This window comes from Malania oleifera, chromosome 13 (genome assembly GCF_029873635.1).
Source record: "Malania oleifera isolate guangnan ecotype guangnan chromosome 13, ASM2987363v1, whole genome shotgun sequence".
Classification (NCBI taxonomy): Eukaryota; Viridiplantae; Streptophyta; class Magnoliopsida; order Santalales; family Ximeniaceae; genus Malania; species Malania oleifera.
Window position 1 is genome coordinate 22,871,529 of NC_080429.1, and position 14,398 is coordinate 22,885,926.

At 34.7% G+C, this 14,398-nt stretch overlaps 1 long non-coding RNA gene across 1 annotated transcript; it reads right to left on the minus strand.

Moving 5' to 3' along the window:
• Window positions 1-4,468: 4,468 nt before the first annotated feature.
• LOC131146601 (uncharacterized) lies at window positions 4,469-5,729 on the minus strand. Its single transcript, XR_009134413.1, has 2 exons — window positions 5,592-5,729; window positions 4,469-4,722 (listed from the first exon to the last, which is right to left on the minus strand). It is a non-coding gene; the product is annotated as an uncharacterized LOC131146601 (long non-coding RNA).
• Between the last annotated feature and the right edge of the window lie 8,669 nt (window positions 5,730-14,398).

Here is a 14,398-nt window from a genome sequence, read left to right on the forward strand (position 1 = left end):
ATTTAGTTAGATATTTAGATTATGCAGATCAGTTTTGAAATGTTATGGTTATTTCAATATCATGGCAAAAATAGTAAGATAATTATATATATCAGTACTAAATAGTATCAGACTCTAAGGAAATATTCAGTTAGATTCAGATAGCAGAACACGATACCGTTACTATTTTAGATCATAGTGCAACCACATATCTCAGATAGTGTGCGGATTCCATCTACCGTGCTAAGAGAGATTGCAGTATCCCCAGAGAGCTGGGTTGAAGTGGCAGGTTTGATGAGGGAGAGTAGTATCGTGCCCGGAGAGACTGGAGTGGGCCAGATTGTTGATTGGTAAAGATTTAGATTGACTTACCTGGTAGGCCAACTGGAGTTAAGTCCCGCTTACGGGCCACACAACCCTATCATGAGGGGTTAAATCATGACATTTAGTTCCTAGGGTATTATCACAGTTGTTTATATATATATATATATATATATATATATATATATATATATATACAAATTTACAGTGCAGCAACAGTTTTATTATAATATTAGAATTATGTGTAACTAGAAAACTCAGATATACAGTTGTATTTTAAACTATAATAAATGTAATCCATACGGTATACTAGACTACCAGTTTTACAGTTTCAGTATTATATCAGTATATTAAACGTGTAACTTAATTGCCACACGCTAGTGATAGCATATCTTCTTTTATTGAGCGTTGTCTCATCCCAGTGATTTAACATTTTTCAGGTGATCCAGTTAGGCGAACAGATAAGGCTCGCAGGTAGAGAGGCTCTTGTGCTACCCTTTTTGAAGGATGAGTGTTTCCTGGGTGTTGGTTGTTTGGGTAGATCCTATGGTTTTTGATGATGTCACTGGGTACTTTGTGATGTATATTTTGGGACTTTTAGATTTCTGGTATTGTAAATATTGTTTATAGTTTTATGTTTACTGCTCCTTAGGAATGTAATGAGAACAGAGTTTCCTCAGTGCTCCCTTGGGCCCTGAGATGTTTTCAATAGGTAATATAGAGAGATTTGCTATATATATTAAGAGGAAAAAAAATGGCATGAAAAAGTAGGTCGTTATAGAGGGTCTCCAAAAACCCTAAGTAAAGAGAGATAGAGAGAGTTGTGAGAATTATGAAAAATAAAACATAACTTAGCCCTTAAGAAAGTAGGCCCGTAGGAAAATCATTGACGTTTTTTCTGGGCTAGACAAAACTTTTGACGGTTTGGCCCTCAAACAGCTCTCAATAGTTTACCTGCAAGAAAACCGTCGACGGTTTTTCTAATCCTCACAAAACTGGCGACGGTTTGGTCATGGCCAAACCAATTTTTCTCTTTTTCCTTTTCCTTTTCCTTTCTATTTTATTTTATTTATTTCGTTATTTTCTTGGTTCGTGTTACTATAGAGCAACACTTGGGTTTTCACTATGATCAATGTCAAAGCTTACAACTTTGAAACTATCTTGAAGCTTAATCCCATCTAGAGTTACATAATGATGTTTATATAACCATCTAATGCCTATAGAAGAGTTCTAGTAAAACTAGACTACATCTATAGTGATCCCTCAGAGGTGAAACCTCGAGATAAGCTCAATCTAGAAGCCTCCAAATTCAAAATACGTGATCTGTGCCGACAAAAATCGTCGACGGTTTGACCAAATCGTTGACAATTTTGTGCTAAGCCAAGGTCCTCCTGCGTATTTCTTGAAACCTCTTCTCATGCAATTATCCTTTGCTTCATGTAACTCTCTCTGATACATGTGATCCACTCTGAATATGAGCCACATCCCCAACACTTGCCTAGAGTTATGAACCATTGATTCTGATACCATTTGTTAGCCTGGGTAGACTTAATATACATGAGTGGGTACCAATTTGACCCAAAAGTTTAAGCCTTTCGGGTCTTGGGTTCAACCATCTAAATAAGTACCCATCTTTCATTATATATATATATATATATATATATATATATATATATATATATATATATATATATATATATATATATATATAATGTGAAACAAATTTACAATTGAAGTTCTCAACAACATTCTTGAACGGATCCAACTTTAAATAGGGGTAAAATAGTCTACACAATAAAATAAATATATTATTCCTCTCTGCACATTTTTATTATATAGAGATATAGATGACCGTTCTACTTTTAAGAATGTATATTTGGGAAACCAAATGCAACGTTTAGTTTTTTTTTTGGAGGACATATTTGCCAAATGTGTGGCCTCAAGTACAGTGAAAAAGAAATTTGTAGGGTCCAAAGTTATGCCATAAAAAAAATGGGTGGCATCGAAAACCATCTACAATAATATGTGTAAACATAAATTTTAAATGAAATGAAATTTTTATTAGGTAAATTTCTTTCAAGCATATATTCATTAGATATTCATTTGTTGGTTTAACATATTTTGATTTATGATAAGGTACGCTCTTTCTATTTTTGGTTAATTAGAAGCTCATACTGGCCTAGGCTATATACGAGAAATGGCTCACCTCTTATTCTATTAAGATTCCCAACATTCTCAATGTCGATTCTAGATTCTGTTTGAGTCGTCAATGAAGGGAAAGTTCATCCCCTAATGAGAAGACTTGAAGAAAGAGGGGGGGGGGGGGGATAGGGAAGATACAAAAATTCACTTGATACAGAGTCGCCATCTTATTTTTTTGAAAATTAGGGGAAAATAAAGAAAAACTATGAAAAAGTCTATGAAAACCAAAGATTAGTTTTGGGAGTACATTTGTACATAGGAAAGGTGATTGACTATTCATCTCAATTATAGTTAGTCAACCAGCATTGCTATTTACACCTATTCACAAAATAGTTACTGCAATTTATGTGTCTGTGCCTTCAAAAGAAAAGAAAAGATACCCTAATTGAAGCTACACATGTTCCCTTCCTTCTCCATCATTTCTACCTTACTTTCCCATTGTATTTGTGCCCAAAAATAGCCTTGCATGGTCTATTTATAGACCATCGAAAAAGAGAGGGTAAACTTGAATTTTGAAATTCAAAATTCAAATATCAACCACCAATGGCTAGTGTCTTGATCATTGTAGGACACATGTCAATGGGTAGAACACATTGTATAATTGAGACAACCATCCAATCATAAAGAGAATTTAAAATTCAAAGTACAATTAGGTTGGTCGATCGCCCTTGAAGGGCCAATTGACCACCCATCGAGTTGGCGCCAACTTCTTCATGTGTGTGCATGGGAAAAAGGTGGGTAAGGGGCCGGTCGACTACCCAGTGAAACTTTTTAATTTTCTCTTTATTTTATCTTAAAATTTAATTTTTTTGAATTGGGTTATCATTTGTTTGGTCAAAAAATAACTATAAATAGTTTATATAAACAAAATTTTCATGCAAACTTGTTTTTGAGGCTAATTAATTAGTCTTGAGTTTGTTTATGCATTAGTGGGGGTTTACCATTCCAAGGTATGCATGGTTGACTTTGCAACTACTTAGTCCCTTGAAAACTCCTTGTGGGATAATGTACATGGTTTAACTTTCCAAACATGCTGGAGTACTATTTTTTTTTTTTCAAAGTCATATAATGTTTGTAAGGGTATTGCAGTAAATTTAATTAGGTGGTTGATCATTATTTGCATGTTAGGTGGATGAGGAGTGGAATCTTATTGCTATATGGTAGAAAGGTAAGCTCTGCCTTGTAGACTGTAAGTTAAAGTCAGAAGAAAGTGAGTTTGTAAAACGGTTCACCTTTAGGTTCTTCTTTCTATACATTTCTTTTCTTATGTTAGGAGAGGAATGTGAGTTTTTCATAATTTTGAGAAAAGGGGTGATAATCTCTCTTATTGTATTTTTCTTTACACTTCATGCTAGTATTTGGAAGCATGGATTTCTGAGTATGGATTTGAATTTGTGTGGATTAGTTTGGAAGAAATTCAATATAATTTTATACAACATTTAGTTTAGATCCACATGAATCTAAATCGAAGATTTGAAGGTCATGCCCCAAAATACATGGTAATAGTAATCTAACTCTTGCTAGACTGGCTTGCACCTAAGATTAATCTGAAACCACTAAAATTTCTTTTATTTTTTATTATGAGCAGGAGCATACCTTAAAGGCAAGCAAAGTATTTTAAGTTGGCTGAAACTAGGTTGATGATTTGATTGGCTTTGTCATTGTATCTAATTATAGTTAATAGAAAATTCATTTCATACCCAATTTAATTAGCAATGTATTTGATCAAATAGTAGAGAGATTAAACTAAAATTTATAAATAAATATACTTATGATAATTTCTCCTTTTAAAAAAATTATTTGTCTAAATGTGCAATTGATTAACTTGTTTGCATTTAGGATATGAAAGAAAATTTTCTATCTAAATCACTTGCAATTTAAAACTGTTCTTAATTTGTAAGGCAAGTTATGTTAAGAATATAAGCAAAATGAAACTTCATCATACAAGAAGTCATCCAACATCATATACGGAGAAATATAGTATTAATTCTTTATTGGTGGCAATTGTGTGCTCTTGATGCCTTATTAGTGCTTTTTAGTTCATTTTTCAACAAGGTTTAAAACACACGCATCGATGTCGAATCCCTTGACAATCGCCGCTTTTGAAACCTTCAGATTCGCAAACTGCGGCACAATTTCTATCAACCAGACATAAACCCTTGAACCTTTTGCTCTTTGCATGACACTCTTCAGTTGCATCAGTGCGTGCCACATTATTCTCTATAATCACATAAAAGAAAGCATAACAATCAAAATAATAATTGATCTATTTTGAATTGTCGAAATTGGACGCATATACACAAACACACACAAATACTTTGTCTTTTTATAACAACAAATTAATAATGCTAAACAATAGCTATGTACTAGCTAGAAACCCTTTGAAAGGACATGTATGCACTTAGGTTCTATTTGAGAGTGTCATAAGTTTAGATTTATAAAGATTTTGATAAACTTTAATATAATTTTTTATTTCAATTTTATCCAAATTTATAGAAATCCAAATCTAAGGTTGATCTAAATATGGGCTTAGTGTAAATTCCAACTACAAAAATTATGTCATTAGTTATTGAATATAAAGAAATTATCTATAGTGACATGCTATTAGATTTTTTTATTTTTTATTTAGGAAAACAACTAACAACAACAATAGCAACAATAGAAATAGTAGAATATTCTTGATGGATAATGAATCTTCCTAGGAGGGATCTATGTTGATTTTTTATGAACTCTTTAATAAATTAATTTTGCAATATTAGCAATATTGATTAGTTTCTCGTGGAGCACCATAGTTTGCCATTTCAAACTTTCGATGTAGAGAAGAGTGCAGATATTGTGATTTTTGATGCAAATATTTTCTCAAACTTTTGACAGCATAGATTTTGGATCTTAGATTTAAATTTGGGTGGATTTGAATAAATTTCAATATAATTTTATATTACATCTTATTCAAATCCAATACAAATTTAAATTTAAGACCTTTTCTAAATATGAGGTCTACGACTTTAGACACACAACTAGTACTATCCCCTCCCCACCAACCTCCCACTCACACACAAATATAGATAGAGAGAGACTAAGAGACTAACCTGAAGCCAATAGAAGGACAACGAGCAACATAAGGACTAAGAATTTTCTTTCCATGATTGCAACTACTAATTTTATTGTTCGTCCTTAATGTATCACACGATGATTTTTTGGCATAGAAGAGTGCACTTTTATAGTTCATAAATGTGGCAAACATGTCAACTTCAAATCTTTAAACACTACACTTTAATAAAACTGGAAATGAGCTAGTGTGAATATAATAAAAATAATAATCTCTCTCTCTCTCTCTCTCTCTCTCTCTCTCTCTCTCTCTCTCTCTCTCTCTCTCTCTCTCTCTCTCTCTCTCCCTTTCATAGCTTCGAATTGATTACATCCTCTTTAAGAAGACCAAAATAAAAGTTATCATCAATGTTTGAATACCTAGTTTAATCAATAAAAAGCAGTCTTTAATGCTTTAGCAGTAACATAATTGAGCACATGGCTACTCTCAATCTTCAACAATTAGACTTTATTAAATTTGGCATGAGCTAGTGCCATAGAGTACACATTAAATTACCATCCTTTGTCCCCTATTTTTTTTTTTTGAATTAATCATATCCTCTTTGAAGAGAAAAAAAGAAAAAGAAAAAGGAAATGCTAATAAATGGTTTAGACCTGATTTGATCAATGAAAAGTAATAATTAATGTGTTGACACCTCTTTGATAAACAAAAAGTAATAATTAAAGCTTCAAACATGTATGCAGTTGTTATGAAAAACGAATTGCACAACGAAATAAATAGATCTTATAATGCAGCACTCGATGGTAAAATATACAGAACTACAACCATGCAAATTATAATGAAAGCAATAACAATAACACAAGGAATTACATGGTTTGGCAATGCCTACATCTACAGGAGTAATCGACAATATTTTTCATACTATCTTGTGTCCAAAGACATGAATATCACGGAGTTACAACATATACAACATATATATAACCCTCTCGGAAGTTACCCCCCGAAAACCAACCTATCCAATGTACCAAAGTTCAAAATTTGAAAATCAGCACTATTAACTAGAGCCAAACCGTCAACAGTTTTAGAGGTACCATTGACGGTTTTATACCAAGAGCAAACAACTATAGAAATATACTCAGAATCTTCGAAAGTTTCACTTCATTGGGCGAAATTGTTTATGGTTACAAGGGAACCATCGATGGTTTCCTCCTGCAAACTTCAGCTACAGTTTTCTTCCATGTTTTCTCATTGTACATGCATTCCACTCGATATATGAGCCACATATCACAACAATCTCCATCTTGGGGAATATGCGCCCTTTAGGAGAAAACGGAAAACATAAATCCGCTGCTCCACTTGGGAAAAAAATTCGTATAGATTGGGACTGCCTCCTGTCTAGCAACTGGAGACAAAAACCAAGTCCAAGCAACACTTGAACATGTTCATGGTAGCTTCGGCTTTTGCAAAGACCCCAACTCGGTTGTAGATATAACAAACGGAGATTGTACCCTGGACTTCCAACAAATGGGTCTTCCCACAAAGCCCCCTGCATAGTCTGCCATCTTGTCATCAAAGCCCACGTTGTAGACAAAGCCCCCTACAACAGTAAACAAAAACCTCGTTGTAGACATCTTGTCATCAAAGCCCCCTGCATAGTCTGCATTAAAAAATCTCACAACTGACATACCGCTCTATTGTCTATCGAAACACCCTATTGCACCAGCATAGGGGACCTTTGATATATCTTGAACATCACCATCCGTCCTTGGCTACCATGCGGTAGATAATTTACTTTGATTCTTTACAAAATCACCATGTGAAAACCACAATCTCTCTATAGTTTTGTCCAAAAAGCCACCCTAAGATAACCATAATCTCTCTACAACTCTATCCTTGTGAATCTCCAAACTAAAACTCTTCTTGACCATACCCAGAACCTTTATGTCAAAATTTTTTCTAAATAGAGTTCCTAACTGATTAGCTTCAGTCAAACTCTTCCCAGCAAATAACATGTTATCTACAAACAATAGAAATATTACCCCTTTACGTCCTATCACCCCCTTCTCTTCTGGAAGCTCCACCAACTCCCGCATCTGATTCTTATGCAATGACTCCATTTCCTCCACCATAGCACTCACCCATCTATTTTCCATTTGTTGTGCACCGCATCTTGAAAAATAGTAGGAACCTTGCTGGTAGTAATGAATACATAAAACACTAGAACATCAAATTTATACGTGAGTGGTGGCCTAATAATGCATCTGGACCTGTTGTTTTCTTGCTAGCCTCCAGAGTTATAACTCCTTGCATTATGAACAATATCATCTCTACCCTGAATCTGTAACTTCACTTGCATCACATGTTCATTGCTGCTGCAGTTTTTTGACATCTATTTCTCTTCCTTTACCTAAATACGTTGCACCATGGATTTCTCACCAAAAACCATGTCTACACTAATCACTACCTTGTTTGCCATTGGATGTACTTGAAAAAGATGTACTATCCAGACATTACACCAAGCTTAGATCTCACCTCATTAGAAATGTGCACAACTGGATATCCAAACACTCTCACACTGGAGTGGTCTACCGCCTAACCTGTCCACACCTCTCTCGCTACTCTCCCATCTAGTGATACCCTTGGAGATCACTTAAATTAGAAACACATCATTCTCATTGATTTCACCAAGAAGTTCATTGTAAACCCTGTATACAACCTGCTATGCTGCTCACAAAACTCCTTGAACAGAACCAGCGTACTCAGTCCCAATGTTTGACCTAAGGATCTCTCTATCGGTCTAGTTGTCCACCTCAGCCATAAGTTAAACCTAGAAAACATTTCTGACTTGTGCCTCATGAGATACACTAAGACCTTTCGTGATAAACCCACGAAATACAAATGTCCACCTCGTGATGTTATCCTCACCGGTCCCCAAACATCTGAATAAATGTAGTTATGAATACCCTCCGTCTTGTATGTGGTTATTTTACACAAAATAGTATCACCTGACTTATATTTTACAGCTACAACTCCACCTACAACTATGGTAGCCTACAGTGCATAAATATTTTCTACTAACTTCTGTCCCTTCATCACCATCAAGTTGCCTTCACACACCTTCATTGTCCCACTTTCAGACTTGTAACTATATCTGTTACAATCTAAAATGCCCAATGAAATCAAATTCTTACTTAAATCCAGTACATGCCTTACATCATATAAAGTTCTCATGATACCATCATACATCTTAATTCGGATATTTCCTATTCCAATTTTTTTGTATATGTTAGCCTTGGTGGCTACACCATCATTGTCTAAAGGTTTTTTTATGATATTAACCTATATATTGTTCCTAGTTTTTTCCTATCTTTGCAGATCATGTTTAGTATAGGTACTCGTACATAAAGTACTGGATTGAAGGTAAAGATCGAACCGAGTAGACGTCAAGAAGGAAAGATCAAATGGACACATACTTGGAAGGACCCAATCATGACCAAAAGAAGCTTAATGTAGTCTTATATGTATTTGGGGGAGTGTTTGAGGTAGTCTATGTTATAACTCTTGTAGGTGTGTTTCTTGTATGATTTTTGAGTAAGAGTTTAGCATTGCATACGCATAATAGGACACTTGAGTTTATAGGATTGCATTAAAGTCACAAACTTAAATTTATGGTTTTCAAAGTTAAATTCAAAGAGTTTGTGAAAAACAATCAAAAACTCAAAATATGTTTTCAAAGGGACAAGTTTTTAACATCTTAGTTTCAAGAACATTTTTATACTTGGTCCCGGTTTTGTCAAAGCATGGTTAATGTAGTAACCGGGAAAAAAATAAATAAATAAATATATAAATAATAAAAATAATAAATAAATAAATAATAAAATAATAAAATAAAATAAAATAAATTAATTAAAATAAACAAGTGAAATGAATAGTATGATAAGGACAAAAAAAAAGTATATATATATATATATATATATATATAAGTAAGTAACTATGATATTATATATATATATATATATATATATATATATATATATATAATACCACAAGCTTCTTCAAGAAGCTTTGAAAAGTAAAAAAAAAAATCCAATTTGAATTGGATTTTTTTTGTGTTGCAGTCAGTGCACTCTCACACACACACACACACACACACACTCTCTCTCTCTCTCTCTCCCTCCTACGACTCTCTCTCTCTTCGATTCCGGGCTAGTGAATTGGATTCTTTTTTGTGTTGCAGCCAGTGCACTCTCTCTCTCTCACACACACACACACACACACTTTCTCTCTATCTCTCTCTCTCCTACGCTCCTGATGAAGTTCTCTATAAGTCTGCCGAAGCGGATCGTCAGGGAAACGAAGTTGGATTTCATCCCAAATCCAAGGTAAGGCTTTATATTCAATATTTGGATTTTTGACAGTTAAAGAAAGTGATATACGCATAAAAATACTGAACTTTAATACTGAAAATTTTCAATTCCAAGGTGTTGATGGGGAATGTTGGGAATCATCCCTAAGTTGAGGTAAGACTTTTCAAGTCAAATTTGACTTAATGGTAGTTATAGAAAATGTTGTACGTACGAAAATACTAAACTTTAATTCTGCGAGTTTTCATTTTCAGGGTGTTGAGTTGAGAACCTTGTGGGTACGGGGAAGATTTTCTTAGGGGCTTTTCAGGAATCTAGTAAGGGGATAAACTAAGCTAGTTTTGTTTTGAGAAAATGCATGTATATATATGTAGCATCTGGTTTTAGGAAAAATAAATATATTTATATATATGATTTATATTTGGAAAATACTGTTTAAATGATGATATGTTGAATACGTGGAAAATTTGTTTAGTGTGGCATGAGTATAAAAATGTTGTGAAATATTGTTTTCTGGGAATGGGGACGATATGGATTTCTATGATGGAAAATCGGCGTATAGGCCGAGATATATATATATATATATATGTGATTTTCTGGCGTACGGGCCGTGCTATGTGGATGAGATTTGCCAGCGTACGGGTTGTGGTACGTGATTTGCCGGCGTATGGGCTGAGCTATGTGATTTGCCAGCGTACGGGCTGTGCTATGTGATTTGCTGGCGTACGGGCCGAGCTATGATAAAATGTGTAATTCCGGCGTACGGGCCGATGATTTTCATGAAATATGTATATGTGAAAAATGATATGATTGATTTGATAATTATTGATATGAGATATCCATGTATCACGATTTTGGTATATGTATATGATATCAGAACCTGGTTGGTTTGGTCTAGGCTAGCACTTGCACGGTACTGTTGCTATGTGTCCATGGTCTTCGTGATCATAATATTTGTGTTAATGCCGCTGTACGGAGTGGTGTGAGATTGGATGGTCGATGTGGTTATTTTCAAGAAGTGTGCTGTTATCACCCCTGGTGTACGGACCAGTCTGGGTAGACCCATCGGACCTACAGACTACTGTTTGACTTGGCAGTGGTCGGCCAACCATTGTCAGGTCCCGCCTTTGGGCCACACAACCCAGTCATGTTGGGTAATACATGACAATAGCCAGCTAACCTACCAGGATTGTTTTATGTTATTATTAGTGTATGAGATGAGATATGTTTTTGAAAATGCAGTATATTCTACTATGTGTTGATATATATGTATGTTTTCCCAGATTTGATAAATAGTATTGAATATGTTATGTATGGTATATATAGAACACATAATACTCATGTTGCCACACACTGGTATTAGTTTATTTCCCTTACTGAGAGGTGTCTCACCCCTAAATCTTATTAACTTTTCAGGAGCCCAGGATAGAAGAGCGGGAAAAGCCCCATTGATATAGTACGGTCTATCTGCACTTTTTGAAGGGTAAGTTTTGTAGGGACAGTTAGATTTTGTGGGAAATGTCCCTAAGTTTTATTTTTGGGATGTATATATGAAAATACAGTGATTGTAGTAACTCTGGTATATTGTGGTATATGGTATTGAGATGTACATGTTTGTATATTTTCTGCTGCTAGGGCTTCTGCTTTATGCTTTGATATATTCCTGGTGCCCACAGGCTCAGGTGGATTGTGACCTGCTGAGCTGGAATATATGATGTGATGATAATTTATTTATTAAAAAAAAATATATGTGAAAAAGAAGCAGGTCGTTACAGTTAATGTCCTAAAGCTTTAAGAAGGTTAAGTATATTTTTGTAAAAGGACATTCTAAGTATATAAGATATCAAATGATCTTTCAAATTGTGTTTTCATAAATCAAGATATCTTATATTTGAGAAGAAACTCACTTGGATAAGTTTTAATCTTCATTAGACTTTATATATTTTATATACTTTTGTCCAAGAATGTTTTAAGTGATTAAAAGGCTTTTTAATTGGGTTTAAAACCTTAGCTATGCACCTATCAAATTTCCTGGACACCTTTTGGTATTTGGAGCATAACTTTTGTTTGAAAAATCCAAAAAGGACGATCTTGGTGTTTATGGAAAGTTAAGAAAAAATCCTACAAATTTCATGTTGATGACATTGATGGTTTCTGGAAAACCGTCAACAGTTTGTGTCGAGATTTCAGCGCTAACTTCTATAAATGACTAGTTTGCATTGTTTTTTATTGTTTTAAATGCCCAATGGCCATAAAACGGCTAGTAGCTCACTTTTCTTATAAATACAAGTCCTTAGAATTGTTTAACAATGGTTTTGTTGATTTATACAAGCTTATAGTGAAAAATATGTGTGATTCCAAAACCTAACACATTGCATCTTAGTTCATATTCACAAGTGCTCATCTCTCTTGTTCTCCAATCTTGTTTGATACAATTCTTGATAGAGAAGTGTGAGGTTTACTTTGTATTTAATATTTGCTCATTCAAGGAGCATTCTCATTATAGTCATTTACTTCGTGTAAGGTTCTTCGTGAACCATTGTGAGGGTTCTTGGTGAACTGCTTGGTAAAGGCTCTTTGTGAGCAAGTAGGGATTTGTTCCCAAGTGTAGGGTCATGTACCCCAGTTGTAAGGCTTGCTCTGCCAGGGAAGAAGCATTGATAGTGGATTGCGGAATCCTTGGCTTGGTGTTAAGGCATGGACATAGGCTTGGAGCCGAACCATGTAAAAATTTCGATGTTGATTTTCTCTCCCTACTCTTTATTTTATTGTCTTGTGCATGATTTATATTTTGTATATTGTGTTATTATTGCTTGCCACATTTCCAAGACTATTATTTTTTAGAGAGAAATTTTTAATACACAAAAAGAGCCATTCACCCCCCCTTCTTACTCTACTTTGTATATCTGCTGCGAGGCACACGTATAAACTCCATGGGCTACGATGTCTAACAAGTGGTATCAGAGCTAGATGCTTGAATTTAACAGAGTAAAATCCAGAGCGTAAAGATCAAATGGAGTATTTGGCTAGTACCTCCTCCTAAGGGCAATCTGTGGCAAGACCACCATTATTCAACGGTTCAAACTACCTAGTTTGGAAAAATCGATTAATTACTTTCATTAAAGGACATGATTTCAAGATGTGGTGGGTCATCTCAGAGGGAGATTATGAATTCAAAAATGCCAAAGGTGAACCAAAAAAACCTAAGGAGTTGTCGGAAACCAAACTAAGGTTAGTTGAGCTTAACTTTCAAACTAAAAAATTTCTTTATTATGCTTTAAGTGATGATGAATACAATCATGTTTGTGGTTGTGATATTGGTAAAGAAATATAGGAAAAACTTGAAGTCACATATGAAGGTACTTCACTAGTTAAGAAGTCCAAAATTTACTTGTTAGTCAATAAGTATGAAATGTAAAAAAAATGAATGAGGGAGAATCCATCACGTCCATGTTCACTCGGTTCACACACATCACAAATGAACTAAAAGCACTCAGTAGAACTTATTCTATGGAGGATAATGTTCAAAAAGTTTTCCGATCTTTACCCGAGTCATGCAATGAAAAATCCACCGTTGTTGACCTCATAGGTCATACCCGGTTTTGATAATGACAAATACTTAAGTATTTGATGGTTATTAAATTTGTGTGCAGGTATATATTAGCAGATCAACTGATGGCACATAAAGACTCAAAGTATAAAGACCCTGAAGTTTTCTTTTGTTGTAATTTATATTATTGCTCAATTTGGGTCTGTAATAGTAAATATAGCAAAAGGTATTTAATAATCTTTGCATGTCATGCATATAGATAATTGTAAGCTTAAGACCTTAGAAAGACCTTAGGGATCGGTCGACCGACGCCGAATTTTTGGGACCATTTCAAAATGACCCTATAAAGACCTTAGGTCCCAGCACAAACACATAAGATGTCCTCAAAATCATTTATAATATCAGAGGAATTAATTGAAGGGAAAAATGGACATAAAGGGCAAAATTGTGAGGTTTCGGGCGACCGAACCCCGGGTGTTCAAGACACCTCGGGCGACCAAACCGTGGATGAGTCAAAATGTTGACTTTGGTTTCGGGCGACCGAACGATTTTGAATGTAGCGTCCATGGGCGACCGAATGTTGACTTTCACTTTTTCCACCAACTCGGCAGCCCAAACTTATACGTTCAAAATAGCCTCGGGCAACCGAACGTATGAGTTCAGTAAACCGAACTATGGATCAGGTGACCGAATAGCAAACCTTTTGGAAATCGCCTCGGTTCAGCCAACCAAACCTTGACTCGGGAACCTGAACCTTCAAAAATAACATTTTTGACTGAGTCTATTCGAGCGACTGAACCGTGGATCAGCCACCCGAAACTTTCAGGTTGTCTTAATTTTTACCATGGTTAAACAAGGTTAATTTTGTTAAATAATTTTAGAAAAATTTTAATAATACCCTATATGTCCTTAACGGTTATAATTTTCCCTACT